Raw genomic sequence first — 27329 nt, forward strand, 5'->3', positions numbered from 1 at the left:
CCCCTGTCATCAAAATGATCCATGACCCTTTTCATCAAATTGTTCCATGACCCTGTCATCACAATGTTCCCTGCCCTTCTCATCACAATGCACAACGCCATTGTCATCAAAATGCTCCATGACCTTTGTCATCACAAAGGTCCAAGACTCTCGTCATCACAATTTTCCATGGTCTTCTCATCACAATGCTCCATGACCTTTGTCATCACAATGCTCAATACATTGGTCATCACAATGCTCCCTGACACTTGTCATCAGTATGCTCCTTGAACCCTCTCATGACAACGCTCCATGCCTTTTTCATCACAATGATCCATGCCCTTTTCATCACAATGCTCCATGCCATTGTCATCACAATATTCCACAAGCTTATCATCAGCATGCTCCGTGACCCTTGTCATCACAATGCTCCATGACCCCTGTCATCACAATGTTCCAAGACCCCTGTCATCACAATGCTCCATGACAACTGTCATCAGAATGCTCCATGCCCCTTGTCATTACAGTGCTCCATGAGGCTCGTCATCACAGTTATTCATGGCCTTCTCATCACAGTGCTCCACGGTCTTGCTATCACAATGCTAGATTCTCTGGTAATCACTATGCTCCATTCCCTGGTAATAACAATGCTCCATGTCCCTTGTCATCAGAATTCACCATGTCCTTGTCATCAAAGTGCTCCATGACACTTCTCATCCCAATGTTACATGCACTTGTCATCAAAATTTTCTATGAAATTGTCATCTCAATGCCATATGACCACTGTCATAGCAAGCTCCATGCCTTTGTCATCCAAATTCTTCACGACATTGTCATCAAAATTCTCAATGTCCGTTGTCCTCACAATGCTCCATCCCCTTGTCATCACAATGCCCCATGACCCTTGATATCACAGTGCTCCAAGCCGTTTTCAACACAATGCTCCATTACCTTTGTCATCACAATACTCCATGACACCTGGCATCACAATGCCCCATGCCATTGTCACTACAATGGGCCATGACATATGTCATCACAATGCTCCCTGACACCTCTCTTCAAAATACTCTATGACCTTGTCATCACAATGCTCCATGCCCTTGTCATCACAATGCGCCATGCCCACTCTCATCACAATAGTCCATAAATCTTGTCAGAGCAATGCTCTATAACCCTGTCATCACAATGCTCCATGCCCTTGTCATCACAATGCTCCATGACCCTGTCATCACAATGCTCCATGACACTGTCATCACAATGCTCCGTGACTCGTCATAACAATAATTCATGATCTTTGTCATCACAATGGTCCATACACTCGTCATCACAAGTCCCTGTGACTTTGTCACCACAATGCTCCATGAACTTTTCATCACAATGCTCTCTGACACAGGTCATCACCATATTCTATGCCTTCCTCAGCACAATGCTCCCTAACCCTTGTCATAAGAGTGCTCCATGTGCTTGTCAGCACATTGCTCCATGACCCCTGTTATCACAATGTGCCATGCACTTGTCATCAAAATGTATCCAAGTTGAGGTTCTTGTAAGCAGTGCAGCCTTATATTTTGGGGTGGCTCTGTCTTTTTGATTTTCAGTTTTCCCAAGGTATATTCCCTAGACTGGAAGTTCCCTTGGCTCTGTAGCTCTGGTGTTTACTTGTTTTAGGGAACACAATGCACTCCTCCAGAGAGGCAGTTGGCAATTTACATCCCGCCAATCAGCATAACTAGGCTCCCTGTTCTACAGGGCCTGTCTTGCCTTTCTGGTTTTACACATTTTGTGGATGTCCCTGTTCACCTGTGGGAAATGATACTTCTTAGTAGTGCAGATTTGCATTGCCAGCTTTGTTGCTTGGCCAAATGGGCCTATGTGTTTTCTCCTGAATATATTCAGGAGAAAACGCATATGCACTTTTTGGCCAAGTGCATCATTGTTGAAGTTGTGCCCCTCTTCCTGTGCTTTAAAGGGGATTCCAATGTACCACTTGAAATCTGTTTCCTGGTATTCTGCGTTGTTTTCAAGTCCGCCTCATTGTCTTCTCTCAACAGATTTTTAGACGATAGTTGTCCTTTATTACTCTGCCAGTTTTTGAAATGCTGTGCCCCGGAGCTCCATTGTTCAACTCGTTTTTTGTGAGCAGACCGCAAATCCACAATTCTGGTTCAGGACATATACTGGTTCCTTTTGGGTGGCTGAGACTTTGGTTAATTCTCCTTCCTGCCAGGAAATTAGAGTGACATGTGCCCGTCCAAATGCCTAACAGCTACTCTCTCATTGGTTCTCCCTCATCCCTTTCTTCCTCTGCCAAATTGGCAACTTCTGCGAACCAGGAGGTTAAAGGGGCTGTGTCTCCAAGTTGGGAGATTGATAGTAAAGCAGTTGGAAATTCAAACCGGAGCACCAGGAGAGGTACTATTAGTTGAGTTTTAGAAACCTTTCGTATTCACAGTGTGTCCATTCTCTAGGTCTCCCGTACATGTTATAGCTGTAGTAATATTCCCTTCAACCTGGAGAGCTGGGACCCTTGGAATGTGTGCCACGCATTATTGCTTTAAAGGCTCTGCATTGGCTCACCGAATCTAATCAATTCTCTCAGTCCCAAGTATCCAGCCTTATGCCACATCCAGCTGTCGTTGTAGATAGGGTCATTCCAGGTTTCATCAGAGCCCCTGTAGGAATTGTAAAGAATTTCCCTGTTTTTTGTTTTGTTTTTGAAATTCCTTTTTATAGTGGGTTTGAGCTGATTCTCACTGCCATGTTTATGCCAGTCTAGACACACATGATTCCTTACAGAGACATATCAATAGATTGGTTTTAAGATACTTACAAGTCAGATATATTCCTCTGTGGGAAATATGGGGTTTTGAATCCCTTTCACTGAGGAAAGTGTAGGTCTTGTCTATTCCATAGTTGTTTTTTGGAACGGTTCCTGTACTAATATCAAACTCTGGTTTTATGCATCACTCCACCTTTCCTTCACCCTTAAGCAGGCACAAGAGTGTTTTCTAAATGTGAGACTCTGTTCTCTTTCCTAACTCAGTCCATGTGTAACCAGCCATGTTTACAGGACCTTCATAAGTGATATCTTATAAGTTTCTTTTTCTCTGTGACTTATTTCACTTAGAATCATCGTACCTGAATCCACTCATTTTGGTGCTACTGGCCTTATGACATTGATTTCATGGCTGAGGGATATTCCATCTTACGTATGTAACACAATTTCTTGAACCATTTTTGTCTTTCCTGGGATATTTAAGGTGTACCCAAGTTGAGGTTCTTGTAAGCAGTGCAGCCCTAAATTTTGGGGTGGCTCTCTCTTATTGATTTTCAGTTTTCCCAAAGTATATTCCCTAGACTGGAAGTGTCCTTGGCTCTGTAGCTCTGTTTTTAACTTGTTTTAGGGAACACAATGCACTCCTCCAGAGAAGTAGTTGGCAATTTACATCCTGCCCATCAGCATAACTAGGTTCCCTGTTCTCTAGTGCCTGTCTTGCCTTTCTGGTTTTTACACAATTTGTGGATGTCCCTTTTGACCGGTGGGAAGTGATACTTCTTTGTAGTGCAGATTTGCATTGCCCGCTTGCTTGCTTGGCCAAAAAGGGTGTATGCGTTTTTCTCTTGAATATAATCTGGAGAAAACGCATATGCCTTTATTGGCCAAGTGCATGATTGGCGAAGTTGTGCCCTTGTCATCAAAATTCTCCATAAACTTTGTCATCACAATGCTCCATGCACTTCTCCTCAAAATGCCTTCTCACCACTGATATCACAATGTTCCATCACTAGGCACCACAATACTCCCTCACCCCTGTCATCACAATATTCCATGACCCCTGTAATAACAATTCTCCATGCCCTTGTCATCACAAAGCTCCATGACGCATGTCATCAGAATGCTCCATGGCCTTCTCATCACAATGCTCCATGCCCCATTTCATCTCAATGCTCCATGAACCCAGTCATCACAATGAACCGTGCACATCACCATAATATTTCATGCTATTGTCATCACAATGAAATCAAAATGCTCAATGACCTCTGTCATCACAATGCACCAAGCCCTTCTGATCACAATGTTCCATAACACTTGTCATCGCAATGCCCCATGACGCTGGTCATCACAATTATCCATGGTCTTCTCATCACAATGCTCCATGATCTTTGGCATCACAATGCTCAATACACTTATCATCACAATGCTCCCTGACAGTTGTCATCAGTATGCTCCTTGAACCCTGTCATGACAAGGCTCCATGCATTTTTCATCACAATGATCCATTCCCTTTTCATCAAAATGCTCCAAAACCCCTGTAATCACAATGCTCCATGTCCTTGTCGTCACAAAGCTCCATGATGCATGTCATCAGAATGCTCCATTGCCTTCTCATCAGTATGCTCCATGCCCTTGTAATCACATTGCTTCAAAACCCATGTAATCTCAATGCTCCATGCACATTTTCATCAGAATGCTCCATGCCCTTCTCATCTCAATGCTCCATGCCCAGTGTCATCACAAAAATCTATGAAACTTGTCAGACCAATGTTCCATGCCCCTGTCATCAGATTGCTCCATGCCCTTGTCATCACAATGCTCCATGACCCCTGTCATCACAGTGCTCCGTGACTCCAGTCATCACAATGATTCATGGCCTTTGTCCTCACAATGGTCCATGCCCTCGTCACACAAGGCTCTGTGATCTTTGTCACCACAATGCTCCATGAAATTTTCATCACAATGCTCTGTGTCCCTTGTCATCACAATGCTCCATGCCTTTGTCAGCACAATGCTCCATGACACTTTTAATCAAAATGCTCCAAGCGTTTGTCAGCACAATGCTCCAAGACACATGTCATCACAATGTGCCATGCCCTTTTCATCACAATGCTCCACTTCCTTTTCATCGCTGTGCTCCATAAAACTTGTCATCACAATGCTCCATGCACTTCTCATCAAAATGCTCTCTCACCACATATATCACAATGTTCCATCACTAGTCATCACAATACTCGCTCACCCCTGTCATCACAATATTCCATGACCACTGTCATCACAGTGCTACATGCCCTTATCATCACAATGCTCCATGAACCCTGACATCACAATGTTCCATAACCCCTGTCACAAAATGCTCCATGACCCATTTCTTCACAATGCTTCATGTCCCCTGACATCACAATGTTCCATAACCACTGTCATCAAAATATTCCATGACCCTTTTATTCAAATTGCTCCATGACCCTTTCATCACGATGCTCCCTGCCCTTCTCATCACAATGCACCACGCACTTGTCATCAAAATGCCCTTTGACATTTGTCATCATAAAGATCCATAACCCTTGGCATCACAGTGTTCCATGCCATTGTCATCACAATGCTCAATGAAATCTCTCATCACATTGCTCCATGCCCTTGTCATCACAATGCTCCAGTACACCTGTCATAACAATGCTCCATGACCCCTGCCATCACAATGTTCCACGGCCTTGTCATCACAAAGCTCCATGACCATTGTAATCACAATGCTCCAAGACCTCTGTAATCACAATTCTCCATGCCACTTTTCATCTCAATGCTCCATGAACACTGTCATCACAATGCAACATGCCCAACACCATAATATTTCATGCTATTGTCATCACAATGAAATCAAAATGTTCCATGTCCACTGTCATCACAATGCTCCAAACCCTTCTGATCACAATGTTCCATAACAATTGTCATCACAAGCCCCATGACGCTCGTCATAACAATAATGCAAGGTCTTCTCATCACAATGCTCCATGACCTTTGTCACCACAATGCTCAATACACTTGGCGTCACAATGCTCGCTGACACTTGTCATCAGTATGCTCCTTGAACACTGTCATGACAAGGCTTCATGGCTTTTTCATCACAATGATCCATTCCCTTTTCATCACAATGCTCCAAGACCCCTGTTATCACAATGCTCCGTGACTCCAGTCATCACAATGCTTCATGACATTTGCCATCACAATGGTCCATGACCTCGTCACACAAAGCTCTGTGACCTTTGTCACCACAATGCTCCATGAAATTTTTATCACAATGCTCTGTGACCCTTGTCATCACAATGCTCGATGAGCGTGTCAGCACATTGCTCCATAACCCATGTCATCACAATGCACCATGCACTTGTCATCACAATATTCCACATCCTTGTCATCAAAATTCTCCATAAACCTTGTCATCACAATGCTCCATGCACTTCTCCTCAAAATGCCTTCTCACCACTGACATCACAATTTTCCATCACTAGTCATCACAATACTCCCTCACCCCTGTCATCACAATATTCCATGACCCCTGTTATCACAATTCTCCATGCCGTTGTCATCACAAAGCTACAACACCCTTGTAATCACAATGCTCCTTGCCCCTTTTCATCTCAATGCTCCATGAACCCTGTCATCACAATGCACCGTGCCCATCACAATAATATTTCATGCTATTGTCATCACAATGAAATTAAATGCTCAATGACCTCTGTCATCACAATGCACCAAACCCTTCTGATCACAATGTTCCATAACACTTGTCATCACAATGCCCCATTACGCTCGTCATCACAATTATCCATGGTCTTCTCATCATAATGCTCCATGCCCTTGTCATCACAATGCACCATGCCCACTGTCATCACAATAATCCATGAAAATTGTCAAACCAATGCTCCATGCCCCTTTCATACTAATTCTCCATGTCCTTGTCATCACAATGATCCATGAGCACTGTCATCCACGCGCTCCATGACCCCTCACAACACGATGATCCAGGACTCTTGTCATCAAAAATCTCCATGACACTTGTCATCACAATGATCCACGCCCTTTTCATCCCAATGCTCCATGACACATTTAATCAGAATGTTCCATGACGCTTGTCATCACAATGCTTCATGACCCTTGTCATCACAGTGCTCCATGACCCCTGTAATCACAATTCTCCATGAACATTTTCAGCCCAATGCTCCATGACCTTCTCATCACAATGCTCCAAGACCCCTGTAATCACAATGCTCCATGCCCCTTTTCATCTCCATGCTCCATGAACCCTGTCATCACAATGAACCAGTCCCATCATCATAATGTTTCATGCTATTTTCATTACAGTGAAATCAAAATGCTCCATGACCTCTGTCATCACAATGTTCCAAACCCTTGTGATTACAGTGTTCCATAAAACTTGTCATCACAACGCCCCATGACGCTCGTCGTCACAATTATCCATGGTATTCTCATCACAATGCTCCATGACCTTTTTCATCACAATGTTCAATACACTTGTCATCACAATGCTCCCTGACACTTTTCGTCATTATGCTCCTTGAACCCTGTCATGACAAGGCTCCATGACTTTTTCATCACAATGATCCATGCCCTTTTCTTCACAATGTTCCAAGACCCATGTAATCACAATTCTCCATGCTCCTTGTCATCAGAATGCTCCAAGAGATTCGTCAATACAAGGCTCCAATGTTTTCTCATCACAATGCTTCAGTACCTTCTCATCACAATGCTCCATTCCCTTGTCATCACAATGTTCCATGACCCACGCCTTCACAATACTCCATGAACATTTTTAGCCCAATGCTCTTTGACCTTCTCATCAAAAAGCTCCATGAAACCTGTCATCACAATGCTCCATTACCACTGTCATCACAATGCTCCATGACCCCTGACAACACAATGATCCGAGATTCTTGTCATCAAAATGCTCCATGACCCTTGTCATCACGATAATCCATGCCCTTGCCATCCCAATGCTCCATGACCCCTCTAATCACAATGATCCGTGACGCTTCTCATCACAGTGCTCCATGACTCTTGTCATCAAAATGCTCCATGCCTTTGTCAGCAAAATGCTTCTTGACATTTTCATCACAATCCTCCATGCGCTTGTCATCACAATACTCCATTCCCATTGTCATCAAAATCCTCGGTGAACCTTGGGTTCACATTGCTTCATGCCCTTGTCATCACAATGCTCCATGGTACTTGAAATGAAAATGATCCATGACCTCTGTCATCACAATGCTCCAAACCCTTGTGAGCACAATGTTCCATAACACTTGTCATCACAACAGTCCGTGATGCCTGTCATCACAATGCTGCATGAAATTTGTCCCCAAAATGCTCAATACACATGTCATCACAATGCTCCCTGACACTTGTCGTCAGAATGCTCCTTGAACCCTGTCATGAAAAGGTTCCATGCCTTTTTCATCACAATGCTCCATGCCCTTGTAATCACAAAGCTCCACAAGCTTGTCATCAGAATGCTCCATGACCCCTGTCATCACAATGATCCATGACACCTGTCATCACAATGCTCCATGACACCTGTCATCACAATGCTCCATACCCCTTGTCATTACAGTTCTCCATGATGCTCGTCATCACAATTATCCATGGTCTTCTCATCACAATGCTCCATGATCTTGGTCATCACAATGCTCAATACACTTATCATCACAATGCTCCCTGACAGTTGTCATCAGTATGCTCCTTGAACCCTGTCATGACAAGGCTCCATGCATTTTTCATCACAATGATCCATTCCCTTTTCATCACAATGCTCCAAGACCCCTGTAATCACAATGCTCCATGCGCTTGTCATCCCAAAGCTCCATGACACATGTCATCAGAATGCTCCATGACGCTTGTCATCCCAGTGCTCCATGACCCTTGGCATCACAATGCTCCATGAACCCTCTCATCACATTGCTCCATGCCCTTGTCATCACAAATCTCCATGACGCTTGTCATCACAATGCTCGATGCCTTTCTCATCACAGTGCTCCATGCCCTTGTCATTACAATCCTCCATGATCCATGTATCACCGTGTTCCTTGCCCTTGACATCACAATGCTTCATGCCCACACTCATCACAATAATCCATGAAACTTTTCACACAAATTCTTCATGCCCTTGTCAACAAAAGGCTCCATTACCCGTTTCATAACAATGCTCCATGACCCCTGCCATCGCAATGTTCCATGGCCTCGTCATCACAAGGCTCAATGACCCTTGTCATCACAATTCTCCAAGACCACTTTAATCAAAATGCTCCATGCCCTTGTCATCACGAAGCTCAATGACTTATGCCATCAGAATGCTCCATGGCCTTCTCATCACAATGCTCCATGCCCTTGTGATAACAGTGCTCCAAGACCCCTGTATTCACAATGCTCCATGCCCCTTTTCATCTCAATTCTCCATGAACTCTGTCATTCCAATGCACCATGCCCATCATCATACTGCTTAATGGTATTGTCATCACAATGAAATCAAAATGCTCCATGACCTCTGTCATCACAATGCTCCAAACCCTTGTGATCACAATGTTCCATAACACTTGTCATCACAATTCCCCATGATGCTCCTCATGACAATTATCCATGGTATTGTCATCACATTGAAATCAAAATGCTCCATGACCTCTGTCATCACAATGTTCCAAACCCTTGTGATCACAATGTTCCATAACACTTGTCATCACAATTCCCCATGATGCTCCTCATGACAATTATCCATGGTCTTCTCATCACAATGCTCCATAACCTTTGTCATCACAATGCTCAATACACTTGTCATCTCAATGCTCCCTGCCACTTGTCGTCAGTATGCTTCTTGAACCGTGTCATGACAAGGCTCCATGCCTTTTTCATCACAATGATCCATGCGCTTTTCATAACAATGTTCCAAGACCCCAGTAATCACAATGCTCCTTGCCCTTGTCATCACAAAGCTCCATGACCCATATCATCAGAATGCTCCATGGCCTTCTCATCACCATGCTCCATGCCCTTGTCATCACACTGCTCCCTGACACTTGTCTTCAGAATGCTCCTTGAACCCTGTCATGAAAAGGCTCCATGTCTTTTTCATCACAATGCTCCATGAATTTTCATAACTATGCTCCATGCCATTGTCATCACAATACTCCACAAGCTTGTCATCAGAATGCTCCATGACCCATGTCTTCACAATGCTCCATGACCCCTGTCATCACAATGCTCCATGACCCCTGTCATCACAATGCTCCATGCCTCTTGTCATTACAGTGCTCCATGACGCTCATCATCACAATTATCCTTGGTCTTCTCATCACAATGCTGCACGGTCTTTCCATTACAATGCTCCCTGCCCTGGTCATCACAATGCTCCATGACCCTTTTCATCACAATAATCCAAGCAATTGTCATACAATGCTCCATTACATTTGTCATCACAATCCTCCATGACACTTGGCATCACAATGCTCCATTACATTTGTCATCACAATCCTCCCTGACACTTGGCATCACAATGCTCCGCGCCATTGTCATCACAATGCACCATGACATATGTCATCACAATGATCCCTGACACCTGTCTTCACAATACTACATGACCTTGTCATAAAAATGTTCCATGCCCTTGTCATCACAATGTGCCATGCCCACCCTCATAGAAATAATACATGAATCTTGTCAGACCAATTCTCGATGCCCCTGTCATCACAATGTTCCATGCCCTTGTAATCACAATGCTCCATGACCCCTCACATCATAATGCTCCGTGACTCCAGTCATCACAATGCTTTATGACCTTTGTCATCACAATGGTCCATTCCCTCATCATGACAATGCTCTGTAACACTTGTCATCAAAATGCTCCATGCCTTTGTCAGCACAAGGGTCCATGACCCTTGTCATCACAATCCTACATGTGCTTGTCAGCACAATGCTCCAAGACACATGTCATCACAATGTGCCATGCACTTGTCACGACAATGCTCCACAACCTTGTCATCACAATGCTCCAAAAAACTTGTCATCACAAGGCTCCATGCACTTCTCATCTAAATGCTATCACACCACTGATATCACAGTGTTCCATAACTAGTCATCACAATACTCCCTCACCCCTGTCATCACAATGTTCCATGACCCCTGTCATCAAAATGGTACATGTCCTTATCTTCACAATGCTCCATGACCACTGACATCACAATGTTCCATAACCCCTGTCAGCAAAATGTTCCCTGAAACTTTTCATCAAATTGTTCCATGACCCTTTCATCACAATGCTCCCTGCCCTACTCATCACAATGCACCACACTCTTGTCATCAAAATGCTCCATGACCATTGTCATCACAGAGCTGCATGACCCTTGGCATCACAATGATCCATGCCATGGTCATCACAATGCTCCATGAACACTCTCATCACATTCCTCCTTGCCCTTGTCATCACAAAGCTCCATGACGCTTGTAATCACAATGCTCGATGCCTTTCTCATCACAATGCTCCATTCCTTGTCATTACAATCCTCAATGACCCATGTATCACCGTGTTCCGTGCCCTTGTCATCACAATGCTCCATGCCCACTGTCATCACAATAATCCATGAAACATTTCAAACCAATGCTCCATGCCCTTGTCATCACAATGCTCCATTAGCCCTGTCATAAAAATGCTCCATGACCCCTGCGATCACAATATTCCACAGCATTGTCATCACAAGGCTCCATGTACCTTGTCATCACAATGCTCCAAGACCCCTGTAATCACAATGCTCCATGCCCATCATCATAATGCTTCATGCTATTGTCATCACAATGAAATCAAAATGTTCCATGACCTTTGTCATCACAATACTCCAAACCCTTCTGATCACAGTGTTCCATAACACTTGTCATCACAATGCCCCGTGACGCTCCTCATCACAATTATCCATGGTCTTCTCATCACAATGCTCCATGACCTTTGTCAACACCATGCTCAATACACTTGTCATCACGATGCTCCCTGACACTGGTCTTCAGTATGCTCCTTGCAACCTGTCATGGCAAGGCTGCATGCCTTTTCCTCACAGTGATCCATGCACTTTTCATTACAATGCTCCAAGGCCCCTGTAATCACAATGCTCCATGCGCTTGTCATCACAAAGCTCCATGACGCATATCATCAGAATGCTCCATGGCATTGTCAGCAAAATGCTACATTTCTTTGTCATCACCATGCTCCATGCCCTTGTCATCACAGTGCTCCAAGAAACCTGTAATCACAATGCTCCATGCCCCTTTTTATCAGATTGCTCCATGAGACTTGTCATCACAATGCTCCATGGTCTTCACATCACAATGCTCCAGGACCTTGTCATCACAATACTCCATGAACATTTTCAGCCCAAAGCTCCATGACTTTCTCATCTCACTTCTCCAGAACCCTTGTCATCACAATGCTCCATGACAACTGTCATCACAACGCTCCATGACCACTGACAACATAATGATCCGTGACTCTTGTCATCAAAATGCTCCATAACCCTTGTCATCACAATGATGTATGCCCTTGTCATCCCAATGCTCCATGACCCCTGTAATCACAATGTTCCGTGACACTTGTCATCACAGTGCTCTGTTACACTTTTAATCACAATGCTCCATGCCTTTTTCAGCAAAATGCTACATGACCTTGTCATCACAATCCTCCATGACACTTGGGATCACATTGCTTCATGCCCTTGTCATCTATGTCTTTCTTTTCTTGTTTTTACAGATTTTCGGATGTCCCTTTTGACCGGTGGGAATTGACAATTCTTTGTAGTGCGGATTTGCATTGTGCACTTACTTGATTGGCCAAAAAGAGCGTATGTGTTTTCTCCTGAATATATTCAGCAGAAAATGCATACGCTCTTTTTGGCCAAGTGCATCATTGTCGAAGTTGTTCCACGTCTCATGTGCTTTAAAGGTGATTCCAATTTACCTCTTGAAATATGTTTTGTGCAATTCGGCCTCATTTTCAAGTCCCCTTCGTTGCCTTCCCTCAACAGACTTTTGGAAGTGAGTTGTCCTTTATAACTATGAAGGTTTGTGAATTGATCTGCCCCGAACTCCAATTTTCAACTCGCGTTTTTGTGAGCTGACCACAAATCCACAATTTTGCTTCAGGACTCATACTGGTTCCGGGGGTGCAGGCTGACGCTTTGGTTATTTCTTCTTCCAGACCGGAAATTAGACTGACACATGTCCGTCCAAATGCCTACAGCTACTCTCTGATTGGTTCTCCCTATTCCCTTTCATCCTCTGCACAATTTGCAAACTGTGCAAAGCAGCAGGTTAAAGGGGCTGACTCTCCAACGTGGGAGATTGATAGTAAAGCAGTTGGATTGCCAAACTGGAGCACAAGGAGAGGAAAAATTAGGAGCCTTTTAGAAATCTTACGCCATCACAAGGTGTCCATTCTCTAGGTTTCCCATACATGTTATAACTGTAGTGATATTCCCTTCTACCTGGAGAGTTGGGACCCATGGAATGGGTGGCATGCAATACTGCTTTAAAGGGTCTGCATTTTCTCACCCAGTCTCACCAGTCCTCTCATTCCCAAGTGTCCAGCCTTATGTCTCATCTAGCTGTCTTTGCAGATAGGGTCATTCCACGTTTCATCAGAACCCATGAATGCATTGTGTAAGAATTTTGCTGTTTTTTTTGTTTTGTTTTGTATTTTAAATTCATTTTTATAATGGGATTCAGCTGATTTTCACCGACGTGTTTATGCCGGTCTAGACACACTTGATTCCCTTATGGAGACATATCAATATATAGGTTTTAAGATTTTACTAGTCAGATATATTCCTCTGCGGGGAATAGGTGTGTTGAGTCCCGTTCACTGAGGAAGGTGTAGGTTTTGTCTATTCTGTATTTGGTTTATGGAATGGTACCTGTGCTAATATCAAACTCTGGCTTTATGCATCAGCCCACCTCTCCTTCCCCCTTAAGCAGGCATAAGAGTGTTTTCTCAATGTGAGACTCTGTTCTCTTTCCTAACTCAGTTCATGTGTAGCAATATTTACAGGACCTTCCTAAGTGATATCTTATGATAAGTTTCTTTTTCTGTGTGACTTATTTCACTTAGAATCATTGTACCTAAATCCACTCATTATGCTGCTACTGGCCTTATGACATTGATTTTATGTCTGAGTGATATTCTTTTAAACAAAATTACCACAAGTTCTTTACGCAATTTTCTCTATCCCGGAATACTTAAGGTGTACTGAAGTTGAGGTTCTTTTTTGCAGAGCAGCCTTAAATTTTGGGGTGCCTGTGTCTTGTTGATATTTAGTCTTCCCAAGTTATATGCCCATGAGTGGAAGTGCCCTATGCTCCGTAGTTTTGTATTTAAATATTTTTGGAAACAGCATACACTTCTTCAGAGTGGCTCTTGGATATTTATACCATACCCATCAGCGTGAGTAGCTCCCTGTTCTCCATGGCCTCTCCTGCATTTCTGGTTGTTGGGCGGATTTGCATTTCCCGCTTGCTTGTTTGGCCAAAAACTCTGTATGTGTTTTTTTACTGAAGATATTCACGAAAAAAACGCATACACCCTTTTGCCCAACTACATCATTTTAGAAATTCTGCTGCTTTTCATATGCTTTAAATGTGAGTCCAATCTCCCTTTTGAAATCTGGTTCCTGCAATTCTGCCTCTCATTCAGATCCTCTTCGTTGCCTTACCTGAATATATTTTTGGACGTTGGTTATCATTTTTATCTTTGCAGGTCTTTTAATTATCTGCTCCTGAGCTTCACTTTGCAACTCGCATTTTTTGTGAGCTGGCCGACAAACCATTGTATTGCTTCCGGCCCTATTCTGGTTCTGGGGACGCAGGCTGAGCCTTTGGTTAATTTTTCTTCCTAATGGGAAATTAGAGTGACATGTACCTGTCAAAACTCCTACAGCTAGTCTCTAATTGGTTCCCCCTCTTCCCGTTTATCCTCTGCACAAATTGCAAACTGTGTGAAACAGGAGGTTAAAGGTGCTGATTCTCCAAGTGGGGAGATTGATAGTAATTTGGCTGGAATGGCGAACCCCAGCAGCAGGAGATCAAAAATGAGGTGCATTTTCGACACCTTTCCTGATCACACGGTGTACATTCGTCTCGGTTTCCCAGGCATGTTTTCGCTGTCAGAAGATTCCCTTGAACCTGCAGTTTTGGGACCCATGGAATGGGAATCAGGCAGTATTACTTTAAAAGGTCTGCATTTTCTCACCCAGCCTCTCTAACATCTCTTAGCGTGCATAGCTTCCTGCCTTATATATCATCCTGCTGTGGGTCTACAGGCATTCAATCCATGTTACATCGTAGCCCTTCAACAAAAGTTGTAAGAATTTTTGTCTGTCTCACTGTTTTTATAAATATTTTTATATTTATTTTTATATTGGTTACAGCTGATTTTCAAAGCTCTGTTTTTTGCTGCTGTACATCCACTTGATTCATGTACTGTGAGACATCAATAAATTCTTTATCAGATGCTTACCATTCATATATATTATTTTCCAGTGACTTGAGTGGGCTGAGTGCAGTTCTTTGATGTACCGTGTAGGTCTTTTCTGTTATTCAATTTGGTACTTGGAATGGTATCTTTGCTAATTTCAACCTCTTGGATAATACCTCACCCTTCCTCACCTATCCCATTTAGCAGCCTTATGTCTATTTTCTACATATTTGACTATGTTTCTGATTTGTAATTTATTTCATGTGTAGCCATTTTTGATTCCACCTTTAAGTGACATCTTATGATATGTGTCTTTTTCTTTCTGACATACGTCACTTAGAATGATCGTATGTAACTCCTCCAGAGTTCTTACAACTGGCCTTATTTCATTGATTTCTGGATGAGTAATATTCCACTCTACATAAGTACCCCATTTCTTTTATCAATTTTATCCTCCCAGGGACATTTAGGTTATATCCAAGTTGAGGCCCTTTTTAACAGAGAGGTGGTAAACGTTGGGGTGCCTGTTTTCTCTCGATTTTTGTTTTTCCCAAGGTATACGCCCATGAGTGCAAGTGCCCTATGCTCTGTAGCTCATTTTTTAGATGTTTTAGCAAACACAATACACTTCTCCAGAGAGACCGTTGACAAATTACATTTCCACTATCAGCCTCACAGGGCTCCCTTTTCTCCTCACCCTGTCCTGCATTTCTGGTGTTTACACTTTATGTGGATGGCCCTTCTGACTGATGTGGAATGATACATTTTGTAGTATTGATTTCCAGTGCCCACCTCTTTGGTTGGATAAAATGTGTGTATGGCCTTTACTTGAATATATTCAGAAAAAATGCATACGCCCTTTTTGGCCAACTGCATCATTGGCGATGTTCAGCCCATTTTCTTGTGCTTTAATGGGGAGTCCTTTCTACCTCTTCAAATCTGTTTCTTGCCACTCTCCCTTGCTTACAAGTCCTTTTCTGTGACTTACCTCAAGACATTTTTTGACGATAGATATTTTCAACTCTGCAGTTTCATGAATTTTAGTGCCCCTGAGTTCCATTTTTCAACCTGTGTTTTTGGAAACTGGACACAAAACAGCGGGATTTCCTCTAGCCCTATTCTGTTTCCGTGGGCAATTCTAGCCTTTGATGAATTTGCCTTCCAGATTGGAAATTAGAGTGGCATGTGCCTGTCTGAAAACCTAGGACTTGTCTCTAATTTTTTCTCATCCTTCCGCTTAATTCTCTGGACAAATTCCAAACTGTGTGCAACAGGATGTTGACGGTGCTGATATCCCCAAGTGAGGAAATTGTTAGGAAAGATGCTGGAGGGGTGAACCTGAGCACCAGGCGATGAGGAGATGAGGTGCCTTTTCCAAACTCTTTCCGATCAAACGGTGTACCATCCTCTAGGTGTGACAGACATGTTTTAGCTGTAGGAATAGTCCCGTGCTTGTAAGGGGAACACCAGAGTTTTTTCCAAATTAATGCCTCCTCGAACCCCAAACTGGGGAATGTTTAAGCCACGGCTACACATATGTCCATTATGGGGCTTGTAAAATAGGCAGAGTCCAAACTTTAGATGATTGAAATCTTCGGGATCAGAAGTGCTCACCATCGGCCTTGCATAGGTTACATTTTATCTGTCATTGATAGATGATGTCAATAAAAATATCTATTCTTTTTCAGATTATTTCCCCTTATAGGTTATTGCAAAATATTCAGTGTAGTTCCCTGTGCTATACAGTAGTTCCTTGTTGATGATCTGTTTTATACATAGCAGTGTGTATGTGTTAATCCCAAACTGTTAATTTATCCCTTCTGCTACCTTTCCCCTTTGGTAATAATAAATTATAAGATTTTAGACTTCTCAGAAATGGGGAAGCTGAAAGAGAGGTATCATTTTCAATGGAAAAGCATTCAAAACAAGATTAAAGCTTCAGCCAAGAGTATACGATGTACATCCTTGGGAATAAATCACTTCATTTCTCTAATGTTGACCTGACAAATAAGACAGACGTCTTCACTAAACTTGCTTATAATAAAGTGATGGAAATATCAGATGTAAGTCTTAGAAACATCTTATTTTACCCGAGCCTTATACACTGCTCTAGGATGTCTACAGTTTGGATCAAACATCTGTTCATTGAAGTTACAATTTTGTCAATTTCTGTTACTGATCCTCCACAGTGGACCCCAACAGGAATCCCCGTGCCCAGTGTCATTGGAGCCAACAGATCAAGACTGAGTTTGGTTCAGATGCAAAGGAAATTTATATTTTGAAAACAGAATGGAGATGTGAGAGCGTGCACTCCCCCGCGGGCTGTGGGCTGGGCTGCTGTGTAGGGATCCCGGCAGCGTCATCGGGAGGGAGGGGATGGATCTCTCCAGGACTGGGTTGGCTGCAGCTCAGGCTCTATGTCGCAGAGTCTGCATGGGACCCTGCCAACTGAGGTGTCGACCCAGCCATTTTGCACTAGGAAATCGGGTCTGAAGTGCCGGCTGTGGGACTTCTGCATGTTCAACCCTAGGAGCAAATGAAATTAGACAAAGCACAAAGGAAAAACAGGTTAGACTTTATTTTATTGCCCAGATTCTCTTTTTATCTCCCAGGAATTTTTAATGAATGTTGCCAGAGCTGAACACCTCCTCTGCTTTTTGTCCCGTTCCTCATTCTTGGGGTGCTGAGGGTGCAGACCCCTCTTTTGTAACATCTTCATGCTGAGGTGGGAGCCCTCATACACGGGGGGAGGGGCGAAACTTCTCCCCAGCAGCCTCCAGGTGAGGTTGATTGTCCCAAGGCCTCCTGCCTCACTGCTCGTCCACCTGAGCACCAGCATTGGAAGTGTTATAGATTCGAATGACCTTTAAGGATCCAGGAAAGAGATGCACAGAGATGCTGCTGTGGCAGGTCTCACCCCACCCCACATTTTTTCGGCGACCTTAGGCTGACGGGTTTTGCCAGCCTAGATGCTCTGACCAGTAGTCTGTGCTTTCTTTAATTAGGTCCCTGAATTAATGTACAAACAGCACCATGTGTCAGAGCCCTGCCCTCTCAACTCCCAGACAGTCCAGGGTTGGTGGTGATACAGGACCATGATGTCCACTGAGTCAACGGCCTTTTGAAGTAGCCAGCAGTCCAGCCGGTCATATTGGCCACCATCACTACGGTTTCTGTAGGGTTTTCTATGGTGAAATCGTGAATATACGATTCCCCCGAAAAGCTTATTAGCTCCCCTCTGGGTGCAGTAAGTCCTCCAAGCAGTAGTCTGCTCTTTAGGGGTACAGACTTGTTTTCTGAGAGAAACTCCAGGTCAAGTGATAGCCACACGTGTCTTCTTGGGGGCCCATTGCCCCCGTTTGTCTCTCTGGAGTTTGGAGTTGGAGGGCCTCCTCACTCGAGGTCAGTGTGTCCACAGAGCAACCCCTGCAACTTCAGGACATGATGGGTGGTTAGGATCACCACATGGGGTCCTTTTCCCTTAGGAGGGAGCTGGCCTTGCGGGCTGCTGATTTCCAGGTTTTTAGATACCCCAGTATCCTGGCCTGGTGGGGCGGTGGGCAAAGCCCTTGGTGACCATAGCTTATCATACCTGAAGGGCATTCTTGTGTTGCCCCATTGCAAGTGGTCCCAGTTTTTGCACTAAGGCTCCAAGGGTGATTAACCTTGACCGGGTATGTAAAGGTCAAAGTGTTTAGATAAATTAGGGAGTTCCTGGGCAAGGGCCTGAATTGACTGCTCTTTCCATTCTTGAAAGGCTGTTTCTGGATTCTATTCTAAAGGATCATCATCTTTTCGTGTCAGAGTTTCATGTAGAGGCCCAGCTATTAGACTGTAGTTAGGGATCCAGATGCAGAAAACCTTGGCCTCCCCAGGAACCCCTAAGCTGTCTTCTAGTTTTAGAAGAGGTAAGGCTGCAAGTGGCTTCTTCCCTATCCTGGGATGCGTTTCTCCGAATATCTGTGGGAATGAAGCCCAGTCATGTCACCTTAGCCTGGGATATTTGAGCCTTTTTCTTGGACACCTTCTATCCTTCCTTGGCTAGGTAGTTCAGAGGCGTCTTTAGTCGGCCTGGCGATCAGAATGTCATCTGCATATTGAAGGAGGGTTCCCTTTTACAGAGGTAGAACTTTTAGGTCTTTAGAGGACATTTCCCCAATGATGGTGTGGGGATTTTTGAACCATTGGGGCAGGATGGTCCAGCATTATTGCTTTTGTTGTATGTTGTGTCCTGCCACTCACAAGCCAAAAATTCTTGTGACTCTGAGATGAATGGAATACAGAAGAAGGCATCATTGAAGTCTAATACAGAATGCCATGGCCTGGTGGATGGTAGAATGACCAGCAGGGTGTAGGAAATAGGAGCTACTGGATGTATATCCTCGGTGGCTTCACTGACTGTCCTGATATCTTTTACCAGGTCTCCAGCAGCCCATGGGGCTCTCGTGGTCAGGGCAATCCCAGGATATGGAACTCACCTGGGCTGCACCCCCCACCCCACAGCCCACCGGGCTCTTGTGGTCAACTCTCTCCCAGAGTATGGAGCTCATCTGTGCAGCTACACAGCAGCCCATGGGGCTCTCATAGTCAGACCCTTCCCAGGATACGGAGCTCCCCTGGGCAGGTACCCCAGCAGGGCTGGACCAACAGGAACAATGCGCATAGCGCAACTTGCAGAGAACCCCCAGCTCACCTGTCGCTCACAGCTGACACAGAACACCTCAGAGCAGGACTTGAACTAACAAACAACAGCTCTGACAGTTCTGTGTCCCTGGGTATCACTCTGTGTGGCCTCTCTCTGCCTGCTCTTCCAGACACTTCCACTGCAGCCAGGGCACCAGAACTCTGTCTCCACACATCATCACTCCTCTCCCTGACTCCTGGGTTCCTCTCATTAGGATAGGGTCTTCTTGAAGTTGTTTTCCACTCATGGACCACATGAAATGATAAGAAAACAAGCTGCAGCTGCAGCCCCTTGTCTATCCTGACTCTCAAGAGCCCACACCTGTTCCTTGGGCCAGGCCCGTTTAGCAAGGTTCATTTTCTGCAACTGTGAGCCCCTGAGGGGTGAGGATTGGCTGATTTGGGCAGCCTGACACTGCCTGCCAGCCCTCCCCAGGTGTGCCTGGGTTGAGGTCAATATAAAGACCTCTCCAGTCAGCAAGAGCTCCTGTAGCTGTGCCTGACGCCATATTCTCTGCCCCGTCAGCAGTGTCGGGGCTGGGGTCGTGGGAGGGAGTGAGGGGCCGTGGCTTTGTGTGTGGCCCAGTTTGAGTGGAGCTCTGCTGGAATTCCTGCAGGAGTTGCCAGGCTGCCACCTGCTAAAGAAGAGGATGTGTCACCCATACCTGCCGCTGGAATTTCTCCCCAGGCAGAGGTGAGGAAGTAAAAAAGCAGTGGGGGCCGTGGCAGGAGGGGTATCTCAGGCAGGGAAATGGAAAGCTTCCAGAAGAGCATCTGGGGCCAGGACCATCCTGGCTGGCCTACAGGCACCAAGTCGTCCTGCGTGCAGTCGCTGGTGTGGCTCCACAGCCCTTTCTCTAGGCTTGCAAGTTCTTGTACATATTCAGGTGTTTTACCTGGAAATGGTGGGAAGAGTTCAGCTGCAGCAGGACTGGGGCTCAGCTCACATTTACTTACAGACGCCTCGACACTGTCCCCCAGCTTTGCAATGAGGATGCTCCTTATGGGGGGAGAGCGCTGCTGACTGCATGGGAGATTATTTCCCACGTCTGATCAACTTAAGAATTTTTTACCACTGGAGCAACTGCCCTGATACGATTTTCCTGTTTATAACTGGTGGTTTCTGTTTTTTTTTTTCCTTTTTTCTTTTTGGTTCAACGTAGATTTTATTTATTCCTCTTTTTTATAATTTAGAGATATAAACATAGAAATAATGCATTAATATAACGACGTCTATATGAAGGGAAAAACTTTTTTTCTGTTTTATTTTATTAAATATTATTTATTTATTTTTATTTTTTTAAAATTTATTTATTTATTTTATACAGCAGGTTCTTATTGGATATCTATTTTATACATATAAGTGTGCACATGTGAATCCCAGTCTCCCAATTCATCCCACCACCAACCTCACATGACGTTCCCCCCTTGGTGTCCATATGTTTGTTCTCTACATCTGTGTCTCTATCTCTGCCCTGCAAACCGGTTCATCTGTACCATTTTTCTAGGTTCCACATATATGCATTAATATACAATATTTGTTTTTCTCTTTTTGACTTACTTCACTCTGTATGACAGTCTCTAGATCCATCAAGGTCTCTACAAATGGCCTAATTTCATTCCTATGAATGGCTGAGTAATATTCCATTGTATGTAAGTACCACATATTTATCCATTCTTCTCTCTGTGGGCACTTAGGTTGCTTTCATTACCTGGCTATTGTAAATAGTGCTGCAATGAACATTATGGTGAATGTGTCTTTTTGATTTATGGTTTTCTCTGGGTATATGTCCAGTAGTGGGATTGCTGGATTATATGGTAATTCTATTTTTAGATTTTAAGGAAGCTCCATACTGTTCTCCATAGAGACTGTATCGATTTACATTCCCAACAATAGTGGAAGAAGGTTCCTTTTCTCCACACCCTCTCCAGCATTTGTTGTTTGTAGATTTTCTTATGATGCCCATTCTAACAGGTGTGACGTGATAACTCATTGTAGTTTCGATTTCCATTTCTCTAATAATTAGTGATGTTGAGCAGATTTTCATGTGCGTCTTGGCCATCTCTATGTCTTCTTGGAAGAAATGTCTATTTAGATCTTCCATTTTTGTATTGGGTTGTTTGTTTTATTAATATTGAGCTGCATGAGCTGTTTATATATATTGGAGATTAATCATTTGTCCATTGATTCGTTTGCAAATATTTTCTGCCATTCTGAGGGTGGTCTTTTCGTCTTGTTTGTAGTTTCCTTTGCTTTGCAAAAGCTTTTACATTTCACTAGGTCCCATCTGTTTCGTTTCTTTTTTTTTTATTTCATTACTATAGGAGGTGGATCAAAAAAGATTGTGCTGTGATTTACGTCAGAGTATTCTTTGTAAGTTTTCCTCTCAGAGTTTTATACTGTCCAGTCTTACATTAAGGTCTCTAATCCATTTTGAATATATTTTTATGTATGGTGATGGGGAGTGTTCTAATTTCATTCTTTTACATGTAGCTGTCCATATTTCCCAGCACCACTGATTGAAGAGACTCTCTTTTCTCCATTGTAAAGTCTTGCCTCCTTTGTCATAGATTAGTTGACCATAGGTGTGTAGGTTTATCCCTCGGCTTTCTTTTTTTTTTTTTTTTCCTTTTACACGTTTATTGGAGTATATTTGCATTACAATGGAGTGTTAGTTTCTGCTGTCTAACAAAGTGAATCAGCTATACATATACAAATATCACCAGATCACCTCCCTCTTGCATCTCCCTCCCACACTCCATATCCCACCCCTTTAGGTGGTCACAAAGTACCGAGCTGATCTCCCTGTTCTATGTGGCTGCTTCCCAGTAGCTATCGGTATTACATTTGGTAATGTATTAATGTCCATGCCACTCTCTCACTTCTTCCCATCTTACCCATCCCCCTTCTGTTGTCCTCAAATCCTATCTCTATGTCTGTGCCCTTAATCCTGTCCTGCCACTAGGTTCTTCAAAACTTATTTTTTTCTTCATTAGATTCCATATATCTCTGTTAACATACAGTATTTGTTTTTCCCTTTCTGAATTACTTCACTGTGTAGGACAGATTCTAAGTCCATCCACCTAAGTACAAATAACTCAGTTTTGCTTCTTTTTATGGCTGAGTAATATTCCATTGTATATATATGCCAGATCTTCTTTATCCATTCATCTGTCGATGGACACTTAGGTTGATTCCATGTCCTGGCTATTGTAAATAGAGCTGCAATGAACATTTTGGTACATAACTCTTTTTGAATTATGGTTTTCGCAAGGCAAATGCCCAGTAGTTGGATTGTTGTGTCGTATGGTACTTCTATTGTTAGTTATTTAAAGGAACCTCCGTACTGTTCTCCCTAGTGGCCATATCAATTTACATTCCCACCCACAGTGCAAGTGTGTTCCCTTTTCTCCAATAAAGGCCTCTCCAGCATTTATTGTTTTGTAGAATTTGTTGATGATTGCCACTCTGACTGCTGTGAGGTGAAACCTCATGGTAGTTTTGCTTTGCATTTCTCTAATGATTAGTGATGTTCAGCATCCTTTCATGTGTTTCATGGCAATCTGTATATCTCCTTTGGAGAAATGTCTATTTAGGTCTTCTGCCCGTTTTTGGATTGGGTTGTTTGTTTTTGTGATATTGAGCTACATGAGGTGCTTGTAAAGTTTGGAGATTAATCCTTTGCCAATTGCTTCATTTGAAAATATTTTCTCCCATTCTGAGGGTTGTTTTTCCATCTTGTTTATGTTTTCCTGTAGTGTGTAAAAGCTTTTAAGTTTCATTAGGTCTTCATTTGTTGATTTTTGGTTTTATTTCCATTTCTCTAGGAGGTGTGTCAAAAAGGATTTTGCTGTGATTTATGTCATAGAGTGCTCTGCCTATGGTTTCCTCTAAGTGTTTTATAGTGTCTGGTCCTATATTTAGGTCTCTAATAAATTTAGAGATTATTTTTGTGTATGGTGTTATGGAGTGTCCTAATTTCATTCTTTTATGTGTAGGGGTCCAGTTTTCCCAGCACCAATTACTGAAGAGTCTGTCTTTTCTACATTGTATATCCTTAGCTCCTTTGTCATAGATGAGATAGCCATAGGTATGTAGGTTTAGCTCTGGGCTTTCTGTCCTATTCCATTGATCTGTTTTTATGCCAATCTTCATACACTTGATTCCATTATGGAGACATATAAATACATAGGTTTCAAGATTATTACCAGTCAGATATATTATTCTTCAGTGAATAGGGTGTTTTGTGTCAGGTACATTGAGAAAGGAGTAGGTCTTGTCTATTACATATTTGGTATATGGTATGGTATCTGTGCTAATTTCAAACTCTGCTTTTACACATCACCCCACGTCACCATTCCCCTTAAGGAAGCATAAGTGTGATTTCTAAATGTGTAACTCTGTTCTCTTTTGAAATTCAGTTCATGTGTAGCCATGTTTACATTTCCTCTATAAGTGATATAGTACAATAAGTATCTTTTTCTTTGTGGCTCATTTCACTTAGCATCATCGTACCTAAAGCCACTCATTATGCTGCTATTGGCCTTATGACATTGATTTTATGTCTGAGTGACATTCCATTGTATACAAGTACCACAACATCTTTATCCTTTTTTTTTTTCCTTTCGTGGGATATTTAAAGTATACCAAAGTTGAGGTTCTTATAAACAGAGCAGCCCTAAATTTTGGGCTGGCTGTGTGTTGTGGATTTTTGTTTTCCCAAAATACATGCCCATGAGTGGAAGTGTGCTATGCTCTGTAGCTCTGTTTTAGAAAACAACGTACAGGATTCCAGAGAGGCTGTTGGCAATTTACATCCTGTCCATCGGCGTAACCAGGCTCCCTTTTCTCCATGGCCTGTCCTGCATTTGTGGTTTTTACACTATTGTGGATGGCCCTTTTGACCGGTGGTAAGTGACACTTCTATGTAGTGTGGATTTGCAATACCTGATGGCTTGCTTGGCCAAAAAGTGTGTATGAATTTTTTTCCCGAATATATTCAAGAAAATACACATACTCGCTTTTCGGCCAAGGGCAACATTGTCGAAGTTCTGTCGCTTTTCATGTGCTTTAAAGACGACTCCAATATACCTCTTGAAATCTGTTTCCTTCAATTCTGCCTTACTTTCAAATCCTCTTCACTGCCTTACCTCAATATATTTCTGGATGATAGTTGTCCTTTATAACTCTGCAAGTTTGTGAATTGCTGTGCCCCTGACTTCCATTTTTCAACTCGCTTATTTGTGAGCTGGCTGCAATACCGCAGGATGGCTTTAGGCCCTAGTCTGGTTCCAGGGTTGCAGGCTGAGCCTTTGTTTATTTCTTCTTCCTGATGGGAAACTAGAGTGACATGTGCCCATCCAAACACCTACAGCTAATGTCTCATTTGTTTCCCCTCTTCCTGTTCATCCTCTGCACAATTTGCAAACTGCATAACAGGAGGGTAAAGGCGCTGACACTCCAAGTGGGGAGATTTTCAGTATTGCAGATAGAATGGCTAAGCCGAGCATGAGGAAAGGAAAAACAAAGTACATTTTAGAAAACTTTCCCTATTACACAGTGTACCATCCAACGGGTTTCCCATGCATGTTTTAACTGTAGGAAGATTCCCTTAAACCTGGAGAGTTGGGGCCACTAGAATGGGTAGCACACAGTATTGCTCTAAGTGGTGTTCTTTTGCTCACACAACCTCAGCAATCTTGTCAGCCCCAAGTGTCCAGTCTTATGTCTCCTCCAGCTGTGGGTGTAAAGGTGGTCAATCCAGGTTGCATCACAGGACCTGAAAGTAATTTTTAAGACTTTCTCTCTGTTTTGCTGTTTTTGCATTTTGCTTTTGAAATTTATTTTTATAAGGGTGTTTAGCTGAATTTCAGTGCTGTGCATTCCATTATACACACGCATGATTCCTTTATGGAGACATGAGAATACATATGTTTTAGAATTATTACAAGTCAGATATATACCTCTGCAATGAATAGGGGTTGTTGAGTCCAGTTCATTGTGCCGGAAGTAGGTGCTGTCTATTACATACTTGGTTTATGGAACGGTACCTGTGCTAATTTAGGTCTCTGGATTTATGCATCACCCCACCTCTCCTTCCCACTTAAGCAGGCATAAGAGTGTTTTCTAAATGTGAGACTCTGTTCTCTTTCCTAACTCAGTTCATGAGTAGCCATGTTTACAGGACCTTCATAAGTGATATCTTATGATAAGTCTCTTTTACTCTGTGACTTATTTCTCTTAGAATCATCGTACCTGAATCCAGTCATTTTGCTGCAACTGGCCTTATGACATTGATTTCATTGCTGAAGGATATTACATCGTAAGTAAATACCACAATTTCTTGAACCATTTTTGTCTTTCCTGGGATATTTCAGATGTACCCTAGTTGAGGTTCTTGTAAGCAGTGCAGCCCTAAATTTTGGGGTGGCTCTGTCTTATTTATTTTCAGTTTTCCCAAGGTATATTCCCTAGACTGGAAGTGCCCTTGGCTCTGTAGCTCTGTTGTTTACTTGTTTTAGGGAACACAATGCACTCCTCAAGAGAGGCAGTTGGCAATTTACATCCTGCCCATCAATATAACTAGGCTCCCTGTTCTCCATGGCCTGTCTTGCCTTTCTGGTTTTTACACATTTGCAGATCTCCCTTTTGACTGCTGGGAAGTGATACTTCTTTGTAGTGCATATTTGCATTGCCCACTTGCTTGCTTGGCCAAAAAGGGCGTATGCGTTTTCTCCTGAATATATTCAGGAGAAAACACAAACGCCGTTTTTGGCCACGTGCATCATTGTCGAAATTGTGCCCCTCTTCCTGTGCTTTAAAGGCGATTCCAATGTACATCTTGAAATCTGTTTCCTGCTATTCTGCCTCGCATTCAAGTGTGCCTCGTTGCCTTCCCTCAACAGATTTTTGGAAGATAGTTGTCCTTTATTACTCTGCCAGTTTGTGGATTGCTGTGCCCCTGAGCTCCATTTTCCAACTCGTTTTTTTGTGAGCTGACAGCAAGTCCAATATTTTGGTTCAGGACCTATACTGGTTCCCAGCGGGTAGCTGAGACTTTGGTTAATTCTTCTTCCTGCCAGGAAATTAGAGTGACATATGCCCATCCAAATGCCTAACAGCTACTCTCTCATTGGTTCTCCCTCTTCCCTTTCATCCTCTGCCAAATTGGCAACGTGTGCGAACCAGGAGGTTAGAGTGGCTGTCTCTCCAAGTTGGGAGATTGATAGTAAAGCACTTTGAAAATCAGACCAGAGCACCAGGAGAGGGACTATTAGTTGAGTTTTAGAAACCTTTCGTATTCACAGTGTGTCCATTCTCTAGATTTCCCGTACATTTAATAGCTGTAGTAATATTCACTTCAACCTGGAGAGTTG

This window comes from Hyperoodon ampullatus, assembly GCF_949752795.1.
Source record: "Hyperoodon ampullatus genome assembly, contig: SUPER_X_unloc_1, whole genome shotgun sequence".
Taxonomy (NCBI): domain Eukaryota; kingdom Metazoa; phylum Chordata; class Mammalia; order Artiodactyla; family Ziphiidae; genus Hyperoodon; species Hyperoodon ampullatus.